The sequence below is a fragment of the Callorhinus ursinus genome, unplaced genomic scaffold, assembly GCF_003265705.2.
Source record: "Callorhinus ursinus isolate GAN/ISIS: 27379988/994484 unplaced genomic scaffold, GSC_fseal_2.0 scaffold9, whole genome shotgun sequence".
Taxonomy (NCBI): Eukaryota; Metazoa; Chordata; class Mammalia; order Carnivora; family Otariidae; genus Callorhinus; species Callorhinus ursinus.
In genome coordinates, this window is record NW_027397071.1 from 5,681,606 (window position 1) to 5,697,380 (window position 15,775).

At 53.4% G+C, this 15,775-nt stretch overlaps 1 protein-coding gene across 9 annotated transcripts in view; it reads left to right on the forward strand.

Moving 5' to 3' along the window:
* The window catches only part of SYT6 (synaptotagmin 6), a 99,680-nt gene that overhangs the window by 13,763 nt on the left and 70,142 nt on the right, over positions 1-15,775 (forward strand). The gene's annotated exons all lie outside the window — the stretch shown is intronic.

The following is a 15,775-nucleotide window of genomic DNA, read 5'->3' on the forward strand; positions in this document are numbered from 1 at the left end:
TACCTTGTGACCCAGGGGTCCGAGCCGACAGAGGCTTCGTTTGGACATGTGCTCCCATAGTTACAACATCAGGAGAAAGGGGATGTGGCAAGTCATGCACTACTTCTTAAAGCCTCCACAGTGAAGGGATATTTGTTACTTCTACTTGCGTTTCATTAGCCAAAGCAAGACACATGGCAACTCAGGAGGGCAGGGCAAAGAAATCCTACCGTATGCCCAGAAGGAGAACTGGAAACACTTAATGACCAACACGAGTGACTATCACACAGCCCCCTTCTCTGAGGCATTCCCTGCCCAGGGCAGCCTGGAAGGATACCTGACTAATCCACACATGGGACAGGAGGTGCTTGGCTGTTCACGATCAACTGCAATTAACCAGGGAAGGTTTCAAGGAGCTGAGGCTCGAGCTGGCTTTTCAGGGGGAAGACAAGTTTGGCATAGAGAATTAAGAGGGCATTTCCAGAGCCCTTTGGTCCAGTGTAGATCCCACAGGTGTGGGCGTACCTCTCCCTAAGCCCATCCAGGCAGCTGAGAGCCCAGCATGGGTGTTCCCACCCGACACCAACGGCCTTGGGTCTGGCGTCTTGAGTGCTAACTGGTTGAGTCTCCCCGGATATTTCTGGCACTGTTTCTCTGGGGTAGGGATGACCCCACTCAGTGGGGTCATGAAAGGCCCTCCCTTTCAACAGTCCATTCTCAATATCTCTGTGTTGAATTTGTGAGGAGAGAGGCCAGGAAAATCATCCCCCCGGCTCTGATGGGAAAAGTGTAAGAAACTTGATTTGTTCAAAGCTTGGTGGGCTCCGTTTCGGCCCCAGGGCGGGTCTCAGGGACACCCCATTCTCCGAGCTGGTCCTGACCTTGACCAGTGCAGTCTGATGTCCCGGTGCCTCCCCGACCTTTGCTTCCATGAAATCCCCACGAATAGGACCAGCAGCGAGGCCGGGCAGACGGGGCGGGCAGACAGGGAGGGATGGCGCAGCCGCTGAGCGCCGGCCCAGGCCCAAGAGCTCTGCTCTATAAATCACTGTGAAGTTTACATCTGGCGCAGCTCTTCCCTTGTGCTCTCCTCGGGCAGCAGCTTCATTATGGTGACTGCACAGGTAGAGAAAAGCAGCTCGGTCCTCCCCACGTGGAGGTCAAGGCCCAGGGGCTCCGAGAGCGGGAGGGGTGAGACCAGGGGCTGCAGAAACAGAGCTTGACTCAGACTCTGAGGACTCCCCACCCTCTCCTGCGACCTTAGCTGAGGGCACGAGGGAAGACCCAAGCCTGGATTGGACAGTCCGTGCCTAAGCGGGCTCCTCACAGGGAGGCGAGCTTCCTAGGTGCTAGAACGCTGTGGCTGTCCCTCTCCTCGTCCCATCCCCCTCCTCAGCCCAGCTTCAGAAAACGGCAGATCATCCAAAAGGCGTTGGACACATCGTCACCATCCTCATCATCCTCAGCTGGTACTGTTCCAGTCCTCCACCCTCTCCTTCTGAGCAGAACACTGTGCCAGGGGCTGGGGTGTGAGCGGGACTGCGATAAAAGACAGCTTCCTTGATCCACAGAAAATTAGAATCTAATTCCGGAGACAAGAGACGTCCATGCAGGTGCTAGTGATGCTAAATAGTGAATAGTGTGCACTGTGTGAGGTTGCTATTGAGAGTTAGGGCAGCCCTGGAATTTTCCCCGGATGGGGAAGAATTAAGATAGGTGGGGAGGGGTGGTATATATAGCGTGACAGAAGAGGGGCTAGCATCCTGGCTGGGAGCACAGGGAGGCCGGGCCCGGGAGTTTCTGAAGCCGAGGAGCAGGTGACTGTGCTCACACACCCTGTCTTGCTTGCAGTCTGTCTGAGCTGATGTTCTGCGAACGGGAGGCCCCTGGGGCCTTCCAGTCCGCAGCTCTTCTGGTGGGTTGGCTCTCAGGAGTAGGCTCATCCTCCTGGTGGGCGAGGAAATCAGGCAAAGGAGGGGAAAGGGAAATAAGAAGGGGGTGCTTTTACCTGTTTTTTTTTTTTTTTGGCACTGACTCCGAAATTATACTTATTTGGGGGCCAGAGAGGCCCAAGTCATAGTCCCTGAGAATGACGAGCACTGAGTGCATGTGAAATCCTGCGGCCAGCGTGGTGGGGGCGGTAGGGATGAGCACAGGGGCTCCCATCTGTCCTTGTGCTGGATTCCGTTCCTAGAGCTGCATTTGGGCCCCACTCCGCTTGGAACTCTGGCAGCTCCACCGTCCTGCAGGCTGGTCCCCGAAGCATGCCCGACATTCCTGCCTCCTGCCTTTGCTCACAGCGTTCCGCCTGTCACGCATGCCTTTCCGCACTGCTCTGCCTGGCCCAAACCAATCCCCCTTTCAAAGTTCCCTGAGCCCTTCCGCTCTTACAGAAATCGCTCCTCTGGATTTATTCCTGTGTCTCTGAGTTAATACCCTGAATCATCTTTAGTCTTGCAAAGTCCTCCCAATGGCTCAGGAATGCCTTTTGTCCCACATTTGACTTTCTCTTGTGTTTTTCCTCCAGGCTGAGTGTGTCATTATAAACAAACATAAGAATCCAGCACATTTTTGTAGAATGACCAACGGCTTAGTTAACTCAATTAAAACTATATATGGATACACAAAGAAAGAATTATTAAAGAAGCAGTGGGAATAGTGTGTGGTTATAATCTGGGAAGGCTTCCTGGAGGAGGTCAAATAGTATTTTGAAAACCGGTAGAGTCAGGCTTGGTGGGGAGAGATGCAGCCTGTGCATTCCTTCAGAGATATGGTGGCAAACTGATTAACCAGTTGGATCGGAGAGTCCGGATTGAACTGGAGGGTCAGTGACCCACAGGCTAAGTAGGAGAGGCGGGCGCTGTGAGAATCAGGGGCTCAGCAGGCTGCTTTGGGGTCACATGAGTCCATGAATGCTGTCCCCTTGTTGGTCCTTGTGCTTGTATTGGAGCATCACATTCAGCCCTGGCAGGTGGAACCGGGTATATCCCTTGCTTTAGCTCCAGCCCCATGGCTCAGGTTGGTTTGAAGTAGCAAAGCCTGGAGGATCCCTGTTGTTTCTCTCATAACCCCTGAATTAGGAGCTTCAAGGCTAGTGAAGGAGAGGTGTACATCCCGGGAGTCTAGCTCTTGGTTAATTGCAAATCTTAAGCCACAAGGGACACTGGCCTCACCGCCTCCAGGTTGCTCTGGAGGGAAGCCTAGGGAGCAATGGAGGTAGTACACCCACCACCAGGCTGGAGAGTGCGAAGCAGGCAACTTGGACGTGCTAGAGCCATTGGAGGCCTCTTCTGTTCCATGGAGTCAAGGAGCTCAGAGTGGGAAGGAAATCGTGGGAGTTCATTAAATCCACTCTGGCCCCAGGCAGGGCTGCTTCTCACACTCTTGTTGCCCCGCTCCTGCCTGGCTTGACTAATGGCCCCTGGTGGTCTCCTGGGCATTCCCAGCGGCTTGCCATTTTCCCTCCACCCAGAACTTTGATTGGCTGAAATCCCCCTGCTCTTCCCTCCCCCGCTTCTGCCCCCAGTCTCATTATTTCTATATAAAGCTGTAGATTTATCATTATAATAGTGCCGCCGTCACCAGGGTTTGCTAACGTCTCTGTAATCTTGTAGTTATTGCTACAGAGGCCTCAGACCCCACTGCACACAACTATTCCTGTCGCTATTCCTGCTCCTTGGTGGCGGGGGGAGGTGAAGGCTGTAATTGGGGCCATAAATATGTGTTGTGCTTGGTTGCGTTAATGGACTCGGCCATCTTCCTGCCTTAGCAGGTCCCCACCAGGTCAGAGTGAGCCAAGTATGGGTGTGTGTGTGTGTGTGTGTGCATGCGTGTGTTGTTTTGGGGTGCTGGTGTGTTTTGTGTACTTCCAGGGACCATGGACTCAGAGTCTGCAGGGAGGAAGAGAGGCCCAATGTGGTGGACTGGTCTCCAGCCTGGGAATGAGCAGGGCTGGACAGAAAGAGCTCAGGCGTTGGTGCCCAACAGACCTGTGTTGTATTCTAGCTTCTGCTCTTTCTAGCTCTGAGACCTTGGGGACATTATCTATACTGTGCCTCAGTTTCCATATCAGCAAAACAGGGATAATAATGGGTACTATAGCTCGTAGTGACAGTAAATGTAAAAAGCTAAGTAACATCCATGAGATGCCTAGGTGGGCACTGGCACAGAACTGCCCCCTGAGCCCCAATGTCACAGTGACTTTCCTTCTGGCTCAGCCTGTGGGTCACTGTGTGTACCGCTCTCAGACCTGACCCCCGCTTGGGTCCCGACCACCTGTTTTGGCACGTTGTTGGGTATTCTTATTAGTTTAGTTCTCATCCTAGCCAGGCTGTATGTTCTCTGTGTGACCTTGGGAAAGTGACTTGTCCTCTCTGAGCTGCAGTTTACTGCGTGTTAAACCAGCTTCAAAATTCTGAGATTCTAAGATTCTTGGCATCTCTTAGAGAGAAGTGCTTGGCTCCCTTGCTTTCAGAGCAGAGCTACCCAGTCCCTGGGAGTGTGGTCCATAGGTTAATAGGCCACGAGGCAGAATTTCCAGACATATTCTCCTCCCTTAAATGTCAGTAAGAATCAGTCCTCTCTTCCAGCCCCTGGGAAATGTCCTCTAGGGGTTTCCTGCCACAGGGAATCCTCTGCTCCTCACCTAGCTGTCTTCCTCCTTTTCCCACGAGGCACAGTCCTTTGGCTGGGGAGAGGGGCTTAGCTCCCTCCTTAACCTGCCTCCTTTCAGATCATCCCTGTTTACTGGGGCTATGTGGCTTATTACTTGCGCTCCTACCAGGAGCCTAGAGCACAACCAACTTGATCATATTTTATCCTCGCCACAAGCCTTATTATCATCCCCTTTATCTAAACAAAGAAATGAAGGATCAGGTTAAGTGATTCACCCAGTGTCGCCCAGAGAGAAGGTGGTGGAGAGCCAAGACTCAAACCCACGTCTTCAACCAAGCCTGTGGTCCTTGCATGGTGGGAGCGCAGCGGGATTGCATTGCTCCCTGGGGCAGTAGACAGATCCGAAATTGTGCAGCTCGTTCAAGGGATCCAGAAGAGTGTTTTTGTTTTCTCCTGTGGCCTGGTTGGCTTCTCTCCTTCCTCTTGTTCCAGGCGGCAGCTTTTGTGCTGACCCTGGGATTCCTTTCCCATCTCCCCAGGATTCTTCCTGTGGGCTGTAGTCTGACATTCATCGCTCTTTCATTCAACAAACGTTCGAGTGTCGGTTACATCACTGATGTAGAAGCTTGCTGGATGTAGAAACTTGAGCTGGCCGTGGAAAGGATGGCAGAGACAGAGCCCTCCACCTCACCGCGCCCAGGCTAATGGGCACCGTAGAGTAGGTGCGGTGGCCTCCACCCCCTTGCGCACAGGGCACGTGCTTGGGGGATGGGCCGGTTCAGGGTGCTTGCAACAAAACTATGCTCTACAGCAAGCCACGTGCAGAAGTGTTGGGGAGAGATGGAGAAAAGAAGTCAGAGTCAGAAAAAGAAAGTTATAGGCTAGGCTTTGATGGCAATGAAGATAGAGAGTGCTAAAAGGCCGCGCTGTTAGGAGTAGGGGACTGTGTTTCTTTATTTTCTCTGGATTGGGGGAGGATCTAGAAGGAACTTCTCTCATGTCAGATTGGATTTTTTTCTTTGTGCAAGATGACTTGTGGTGTAATGAACTCTGGACCAGGCACCAGGCTAGCATGGAGAGTACGAGGGCTTAAACTCCAGTCCTGTCCTCAGAGGCTCCCAGTCTGACAGGGGAAGCAGGAAGGCAGCTCTGCGGTCCCGAGGGATATGCAGGTCCTCACCAGCCCAGCCTGTTGAGGGAGGCTGGCCTCCTAGAATGAAATTTCCTGTCCTTGCCAGAAAAGAGTTCGGTTGTGTCCTCTCCTCACACCCACGTACTCAAGTCAAATGAGATCCAAGGGTAAGCACAAAAGGCCTCTTCAAGTAGCGCCAAAGAATCAGCTAAATTGATCCTCTGTGACTCATTAAATCATTAAATCACCGTGGGATGACACCTCCCCAAGGCTCACTGACCAGCAGCTTGATGCAACGAGCACCTTGGATCTCAGGCTTTCAGTTCTACCCTGGCTGGGAGGCGGGAGGCCCCAAGAGGGAAGCATGACGAATCTTTATTCACTCAACATGTCTTCAGCAATCCCTCAGAGAACTTATCTGGGTCCAAGAACAACCGAAGGGACAAACAGAGTCCTGGCTTTCCGGTAGCTCATTGTTGAGTGACGGTTTCAGAGTGAGTCAATGCATTCAGAAGAACACAATGATTTGAGGTGATTCTGCAAGCCAGGAGGGTGGGTAAGTGGACTGAGGATGCAGATGGTGGAAGGAGAAGTTGGGAGCAAGAACCGAGCTTTGGGGAACACCCACAGTCACGGAAGAGGGGGCGAGGGGCCAGCAAAGGGCAGCAAGCCGGAGGAGACCCAAGAGAAAAGAGAACTGAGGAAGTGGGAGGAGGCATAGTTCAAGAACGGCGCATTCAGTGGCGATTTGTTCCACCATCTGCAAGGCACCGACTACAGTCCTGGGCTCTGTGGTGCAGTGCTAACCAAAGTCCTTGCTCCCAAGGCACTTACGCTTGGGTTGAGGGACAGAAATGAGTTGGTGAGGCAAATAGTATGGTCAGAGAGATACTGTGGCGAAAGCAAAGCAGCAAAGTGTGGTGGGGAGGGCGTTTTGAAGAGAGGATGGGTGTGGGGGGCGGTAAAACAGGCTGGTCAGGAGAGGTCTCCCTGAGAAGGGCCTTTTGAGTAGACCCGAAGGATGACAAGGAGACAGCCATGCAGATATCTGGAAGAAGAGAGATCCGGGTGGAGAGAAAGGCGACCGTGAGGAACCTGGTGTGGGTTGGTCAGAGAACAGTCAGGGGGCCAGTGTGGCTGGGGAGGGTACAGAGCAAAACCCGAGGTAAGAGGGGTAAAGGGGCAGGAAAGCTTAATGGGGTTCCACAATCAAAAGTTTCTAAATATCACTGTAGCTAGCAGGTTGGGAGTAGACTGTGTGGTTAGGGCAGAGACAGAGAAATCAGTTGAGAGACTATTGCCGTAAGAGACCATGGTGGCTTGGACAAAGATGGTGGTGTAAGACCTAGCTTGATTCTGCATGTATTTTGAAAGCAGAACTAGCAGAATTTGCTGACAGATTGAGGGTAGGGTCGAGGGTATGGAGAAAGAGAAGAATCAGGGTTTTCAGCTTGAGCAGCTGGGGAGGGAATCACCATTCACTGAATTGGGGAATCCTGGAGGAAGAATCCATTTGCGGAGGAAGATCAGGCGCTCAGACTTGCTCACATTATATCGGAGATGCCTTTGGGACATCCAAACGGAGTTGTTGGAGAGGCACTTGGATATAGAGTGCAGGGTCCAAGAGAGAGGCCTTGGCTATAGAAATAAATGTAGAAGTCAGCATATAAATGGTGTTAAAAGCCATGAGAGTAGTTGAGATCCCATGTATGGGGATCCGCGTTAAGCCTGAGCCTCGGCACTGGGACTGTCTTGTTCATTGGTGGGGACTGGGAGGAAAAATCAACCAAGAGGACTGACAACTAAGAGCCAGTGAGTTAGGAGAAAACCCAGTGCAGGGCCTTGAGAAACAAAGTGAGTATTTCCAGGATGAGAGGCAAAGACCAACTGTATCAGGTGGACCCCGGAAGAGACAGGTCCAGGTCTCCCCATTTTGCTCAGCATCACGTGACAAGAGCCCACCTGGGGAAGAGATCACGTGTGGAAGACTGGAACATGGCTTGTATTGTTTTGGGGAACTTTCTTGAGTGGTTGGCCCTTGCAATGTGATTTAAAGGACTAAGAAGGCTGGTTTTGCAGCGAGCTAGCAGGCTGGCTCCAGGTACGGGTCATACCTCTGGGAAGGCAGGGCTGGGATGGGTGGGGGGGGGGGGGTGGGGGCAGGTGAATGGCTCCAGCCCACTCAGAGCAACCCAGGCCAAGATAACATATTCCATCAGGAGTTTGCCGCAGGGGCTCTGTATCTCTAGAATTCTGCCTTAAATTCCCAGGTGTCTGGACTCTTGCAGGCAGGACCAAGCCAGGATAGAAGCAGAGAGGGAGAGCTTCCCAAAAGAGGCCCGTAGGGCAGATCAGGGTCACACCGAAGCCATGGGAGGTGTGAGGGAGCAAGGCCGGGCCTAGGCTTCCTGCCCAAACCACGAAGACGGCTCCCCAAGTCTTTCTGCCAGAGATGCTCTGAATAATGTATGAAGCCCACCAGCCCTGCCCGCTGTCTCCGTGGCCTGGCCCCAAGTGAACCCTCCAGGCTGTTTGAGCCTGCGCTGGAGTCAGAAGCCACCTGGGTCCAGAGGGGCGGCAGGGTTTCCTTGTTTGCACGCTGCTCAGTGGGACTGACTCCCAGCCTGCTAATGTTCATTTACCCCCACGCTCCCTCAGGCCTGGCCTCATGATCCTCCTTCTTCTCTGGAATGCCAAGTCCTGAGCTCTCCTCTTGCATCCCCCGCCTCAGGTCGGGGGCGGGAACATCCAGACCACGCTCCTACAGCATTTATTCCTCCAGCCCCTGTGGTGCAGAGGACAGTTGGGTGGGATCTTTCCCTTGCTCTCCTCCAAGCAGAAGGGAGGAGAGGCAGGGTCTGGTTGCCTCCCTGCAAGGAAGTCTAGGTCAGATGGGAATGTCAAAGCCAGGAGCTGCTTCTCCTGCTCAGAACAAGAACCGCAGTCCCACCCTCAGAGCTCATGTCGTATAATGACTGGGAGCAAACTGGAATGGCGGGCACCCAGGGGTCTCTCCAGGCTCAAAGCGCAGGTCCTGAGAATGTGGGTCACCCTGCCAGGCCCCAGGTTCTGAAGCCAACGGGGCCAAGGCTTTTCTAGAAAAACATTGCTGAAAATCCACCAAGGACCTGGCAAGGCGAGGAGGCAGGGGGTGGGGGCCCGAGCTCCATCCCAAAGGCAGCAGGCTGGGGAGACGGGCATACACTCCCAGAGCGGCAGCAGGGCCCCTGCGCCCCCCTGTGATGGCTCCAGGTCTTCGGGTTTTTTCGGCAGAGGTGGTGGGCATGCACCGCGCCCTTCCACACCCTCTCCCTTGGGCCTACTGGGACCAGGAGCCGTTCTTGGCTCCATAGGGTTAAAGGTTTCCCATGTGGTACCGGAAAACAAACTAACTGGTCCAGACAGGGCCCTGACCTGGCTGTGAGCAGAGTTGCTCAGTTACCCCTCCGCTGGCCTTCGGTGCTCTCCCCTTCACGAGAGGTCCTTCCCCGTGGCTTCAGAGGAAACAGCCCTAAGAGGCTGTCAGAGGCTCACCACAGGAGAGACAGGTCCAGGCTCACCCTTGATAAATTCCTAGCATCCAGACAGCCCCCCTGCCCACTCTGGCCAGCTTTCAGCAGAGCCCTGCTCCCCTCTGACAACTGGACCAGAGCCCGTCCTGCCTCCCTCCCTTGCTTGCTGCTTGCTCCAGCCCCGAGGAGGCTGGGCCAGCCGCCCCTGCCCTGCCCCAGCCCACATGCCCTTCATTGGTATGCTGTGCCTCTCAATCGTATAAATATCTAATCTTTGCCTTACACGAGAATGAATGGGAAATCATTAGGCAATGAGCTCATGCATCAACAAAAATCTGTTCCTCTAACACGGGGGCACTTTCTGCGCTTCCCCCACCTTGCTGCGCAGAGCATGTGCACTTGTCTTGTCGCTTCCATCACCTGATAACCCACAGTGACATTTTCTCCGCGAGAGAGATTATTTGGTCACCAGGGAAACAACCGCCAAACATTCCCTCTGGACACTGTCAAGGACGTTCGGACTCCAGGATTCATTCAGGAGGAAGGGATTGTAACTGGGTCTCCTAGATCAGCGTAAGTTCAGAGACTGGGGTCGCTGGGTGTAACTATGACCAGAATAGCAACCGCCTTGGGAGAACTGGGGCAGTCCCTGAGGGGTTTCTAATGGCCTGAGGACCACCACGTTCTCATGGAAGTGTGGAAGGTCAGAGCCGGAAAGGGTCTCAGAGATGATCTGGCCCAGTGTCCTCCTGCTACAGACGAGCAAGTCAGGACCGGAGAGGTCACACTCGACTGGGGTGGTTTGGTGAGTCCATACAAGTCTGGAGCCCAAACCCAGGTCTCATGAGACCTAGTCTTGTGCTCTGCCCACCGCCTTGGTCGTTTCTAGGTTTTTTGGGGGGAATTCCCTTGCCCTGGTTTTTGTTACTCACCCCCCACCCCTCCCCTTCCCTTCCAAAGCCACTGCCTACTTGCTGTCTTCACTTGCGTCTGTGTGTGTCTCTCTCCTGCAAGGAAGAGAGCCAAGGGAAGACCGGGAGCCCAAAGCAAGAAGTGTCAGGGCGCAGAGCAAAGAACACGTTCTCTCTGCCAACAGATAGCCTCTCGCATGGAAGAGACTTCCAGTCTCCATTGAGACTGGAAATAGGGCAAACCAACAAACAGCATCAACACGAAAACCAAGGAGGGAGGAGAGGCCATTTATTAAAGTGCTTCAGACCCTAAGCCAAGTAACCCTGACTTCAAAGCCTCCCCACTGCATGTAAATATTTATAGTTTGGAGGAAGAAAGAGACAAGGCTAGCTGTGGGGTCTAGGTCAACCTTGTCCAGTTGCTAGCATATTTTTAGGGTGTTTTAGTGTCAGCAATATGTAGAAATATGTGGCCTCTCCAGCAGACAGCCTCCCCTACCCCACTCTCGCGCCAAGCCCGTGCCCCCCCCGCATTCATCCTCGTCAGTTGTCCCTAACCACATTTTCCTCTCAGGTCTGAGTTGACATCTATTCATCTCCATGAACAGCAATGCCTTCCTCTCTGGACAAAGGCTCTGAGAACTTGAGGGTCTCTAGGGCTGTAGCAAAACTTGGGATGGAGCATTTTCTGCAGAGTCCACTTGGCATTGGGATGAAGAATTAGAGCAGGGGGAGTGCCCCTGGGACAGGAGGAGGTTGAAGGTTCACCTTTCTCTGGCCACCATTGCCCTCAGACCTGATGGCCCAAGAAACCCCAGTGATGGCTTCAGTAGACTCCCGCGTCTGTCACTTCGCAGTTCTACCCCGCTGCTGGGCTGGACTTGGCATAGCCTCGCATTTAGGGAGGCTCCGTGTCCTTGACTATGACACTGGTTTCTCCCGGAGTTAATTATATTGTGATCAGAAAGCATGTGTTGGAGCCTGCGCAGGGTGGGTGGGGGCGGGGTGCAAGGGGAAGGGGCTGGAGACCAGGGTTCAGATTACTGTCCGTGCAGAACCCCATTGCAGATGGAAGCCGGCGTCAACGAGGGCTTCTTTGCCGCCTCGAAGTGACAGAGCTTACTTCTAATCCTCACCACTCCCCTGCAGGGTGGGTACTGTTGTCATCCCCAGTTTCCAGTTGAGGAGACTCAGACAACCTGCTCAAGGGTGCAAAGCCAAGGAGATGCAGAGCCAGGAGTCAGACCCAGGGACTTTGCTCCACCGTATGTGCTCCGAGCCCTCCTCTCTGCTGCCGCTCAAGAGCTGGCTAGGGAGGGCTCTCCCCAAGAGAGAGAGGCTCATCCCCGGCCTCTACTGGGGATTGGGAAAGCAGATGTTCTCCCTCTGCCTCTTAATTTTCTGCCTCTTCCAAAATGTCCTTCTCTCTGCCTCTGGTGGCTTTTCCTTCACTAACCCAGTCATGGGACACAAGCCCAGCTCCACCCCACCCCAGGGGACACAAAGTGAGTTACTGTGCTTCTGTCGGAGGTTTGTTGTCATGGGGATTGGGTATTTCTCCTCTCACTGCCCAGTTGAGTGCTGGTGGGGTGCCTGCCCCGAGGGGTTCTCCCACCAAGCCTCCCATAGGGTACCGGCTCCCGTCCTCCTCTGCGCTCCTCTCCGCCTTCCCCAGCTTCTAAGCCTCAAAGCACAAACAAACACAGGCCCTCTTTAAATTGCCCTGGGCAATTAGTTCTCTCCAGCTCCTAGGCCTGGGCCCCATTCCAGGTCCATCTTCGAACACTCAAACCCCGACAGGGTATTCAGTTGAGTAATGATGGTCTATCTTCTCTAGGAGCAGTGGGACCCTGAGATTGGTTTATTGCCTCTACCAGGCTCCACCCTCCAGAGAAGGCAATTGTGGTTTTAAATAACATTAGTTTTCTCTCCTTACTGCTCTGGCCATTGGCTTTCTGTGAGCCCATAAAAGGGCATGTAGGGCCAGGCCTGTAGAGGCGGGAAGAAGCCCCTCCTTGGGGGGCTAGGTGGATTTACCACCGAGATTGGAGAGGGGAAACCCCTCTCCATCTCAGCCCTCCCAGTTCTGCCGGTGGGTTGAGGAGGAAACAGCTCTTCCCACAAGGATGAGGCCTGAAAGGGAGGGGCCCCAGACTGGCAGATGCATTGCATGGGGCCTCAGCCAGGAAGGATATGGGTTGTTAGGAGACCATAGATGAATGTTGAGAAAAGAGAGGTTGCCACTCCCCAGGAACAGGCAGAGAGCTGCTAAGGACAAACCCAGGGAGGGGCCTGTGAAGCTGTCCCAGCCCTTCGGGGCTAGAGCCCAACGTTGTACCCATGTGCCTTTGTGTTGCCTGGTTATTTCCTTTTGTTAGCTCTTAGTATTTAGAGAAGTTCCTTTGTTTATGACCAGGCCATTTCGGGGTTGCTGTGAGAACCAGGAGTAGAGCAGATTTGGGTCTGCACTTGGGTTGGAGCTTTAAGGAGAGGGCACAGGCAGAACCTGAAGGGGGCGGCTAGGACCAGAGAGAAAAACCAGAAGGAGAGAAGGGGAAACTCAGGGGCGAAAGAAGGGAGCTACCAAGGGGAAACTCAGGGGCGAAAGAAGGGAGCTACCGTTTCAGCCCTTACTTGCCTGGCAAATCCTCTCCGGAGCCCCTCCCTCTGAATAAGGGAGCCACGTTTTTGTTTTTTTTTTTTTAATGTTAAATCATTTTTTTTTAAGATTTTATTTATTTGTTTGACCAAGAGACAGTGAGAGAGGGAACACAGGCAGGGGGGGGGGGGGAGGGGGCAGCGGGGCCCCCCCCCCCCCCCCCGGAGCAGGGAGCCCGATGCGGGGCTCGATCCCAGGACCCTGGGATCATGACCTGAGCCAAAGGCAGACGCTTAACGCCTGAGCCACTGAGGCGCCCCAAGGGAGCCACGTTTTTGTGGGGCAGGATGGGGAGAGTTGCTCCTCCCACTCCCAAGAAGAGCACTGGGGCATGGGGGTGGGGGGGCTCCTTCCCTAGGGGCCTCCTGAGGGAATCCACTCCTTCCGAGAGCCTTTGACGGACTCACATCTTTAGTGACACATTGGACCACGTGCTAAGAACAGTCCAACTTCCAGAGAGGAAACCAGCTCTGGTGGTGTGTCATGATGCAAACATGAGAGGCACTGTCCTTCTTAAGAAGTTGGGGACAGGCTGGCTTTGTGACTTGAGGCACCTGCTGGAAAATGCTTCCCCCACATCCCAGAAACCATCTCCATCTGAGTTCCCCACCCACCCCAAGGCCCCTGCTGGAGTGACACTCTGAGGAGCCCTCTCTTCCTCTTCAGCTGCAAGTAGCAGAAGGTGGAAGAGCAGGAGGGAAGGCCCTAGAACAGCTAAGTTTGAGAGCCTCGAGGGCAGCAAGGAAGAAGGGTGACTGGGGAGAATCCGGGAGCTGGCGAGCTGTCCTGGAAGGGCAGGCCCTCACCAGGCAATCTGAAGGTGGGGGTTAGGGCTCCAAGGTGGCTTTTAAGAAAGGGAGAAACAGGGAGACTGAACTTTCTTCTTGCTTCTGGGCCTTTTTGATAGTCTGGGGAAAAAAAGAGGCCGGGTGGGAGGTGGGGTTGGGGCGGTGGGGAGGCAGGCAGAGAGTGCCTTTGTAATTACAATTCCTGCTGACAGAGCTTTTTTTGTTGTTTTTTAAAAATATATTAGTAAATCCTATCCAAGACTGGGCAGACACCCAGCTCTCTTTAGGGAGTGAGGGTTCCCTAAGGAAAAATAATCCCCCAGCCCTATTTGGGCACTGTTTACCAGAGGAACTCTGGCTGAACAATTGTTTCTTCTTGCATGAGATAAGAAGGGAGATGCTCAGCAGTGTCTTGCCACCTCGGGTGTGGCCCGCTGGAATCAGCCTGGGCCTCCCTGGGCCAGGCCCGAGCAAGCAGCCCTGTACACACACACACACACTCTCTCTCTCTCTCTCTCTCTCTCTCTCTCTCTCTGGGTCCCTGACGCAAGCTTGTTTGATTAGCTTTTCATCCCTTCCCCTCCTCCGAGGGCTCTGGCAGTCCCGAGCGGGACCACTTTTGGTGGCCCTGAGAACTCACATTTGGAAAAGAATAATCTGGGGGGAGACCTTGTGTCCTAAAGGTTATGTAGCTTATTATATACCCATATGGGTGGTTATAATGAGCCCATGACTGCTTCCGCTCTAGGTCGTGTCTCCCATCTGCTGATAAAGGAGGATAAAGATTATCTCTTGGTTTCCCTCGTGAGGAAGCTGAGGATCGGGGAGGACATCTGTTCAAGTGCATACGGTCCGCTCAGGCCTTTAGTCAGGACCCACAAGGTACTTGGCGGACATGGTGCCGGCCCTCAGAGACTCGCAGGTCCACAGGACTTGGAATCAGGAGACCAGGGCGTGAACCCTGCCTCTGCTGTGTAGCCTCGGATGGATCACATCACCTCTCTGTTTCCTCACTAGTAAAATTGAGAAATAACCTGTATTTCACGAGGTTGTGGTGAGGATGTATTCACTGTCAAGGAGAAAGGGCCTTCCCGGGTTCTTGCCAGAGATTATTGCTCCTGATGCTAACGGCAATAATACCTAACATGTTTCTAAAGCAGTGTCCGAGTTTATTACCTCATTTAACCTCATGAAACAGTAAGAAATCCCTATTTCGATTTTATAGATGAGGCAAACTGAGGAAATTTCTGGAGTCACATGGCTTTAAAGCGCTAGAACAGAGAGCCAAAACAGATCATTTTCTCTAAAGGCTGTATGGCTGTAAGATATTTCACCCTTCCTTGCCTCAAGGCCAATTATTGCAATTTTGTTTTAGACATTTTGGAAAATACAGAAAGCCACACAAAAAAGAAATACTACTCACCATAAGCCCATTGTCCTAAGGTAACCACCATTACAGTTTTGATGGAATCCAGAGTCCTATTTCTTAGAAAGATCACATGGGTGCAGTGAGAGGCAGGAATGTGCTGGAGATTCAGGGAGTGCTGATGCATTGGCTAGGTGAGGCCTGCAAGTTTCTGGGATTAAGTGATTCTGGAAGAATGCTGGGAAGAGGGGAAGGATGTGTGGGGAGCAGGAGGAAGGAGCTGGTTAGGTGTGCAGGTCCAAGGCTCAGAGGTGGGGTAGTCAAGACAGGCTCACAGGTCTGGTGGGCCCCAGGCCTACCTTCTCACCATAAACCATGGCCCCTCCATATCTATTATCAGTGAACCCCTTAGTTCCCAGAGGTGTGAGCAGTAGGAGGGGTTGTACTGGTCTCCTCTTCCCTGGTGATGAGGCTGACACGTTTCTGGAGGATTCTGGGGTGGCTTATAACCTCACGGTGAACTGCTGACCTTCGCCTGGGGGGCCCCAGTCTGCTCCTCAGTGGGCAGAGCAACAGCGACAGCTCCAGCTAAGGCCTGCCTCCAGGTATGGGAGGTGTGAGACCTGGTATAGCCCTGTTCCCCGACCAGAGCAGCATCAAGCCACTCGGCAACACCCATCACAGCTGTGGGAGCCTTCCCACTATGTGGGACTGGGTCCCAGCCAGCTAGACCCTCTTCACCAATCCCTGGATCCAGACCATAAATGGTGCAGGTGCCCAGGGACAGGGACCCATCTTGTTATTAATAACAAGG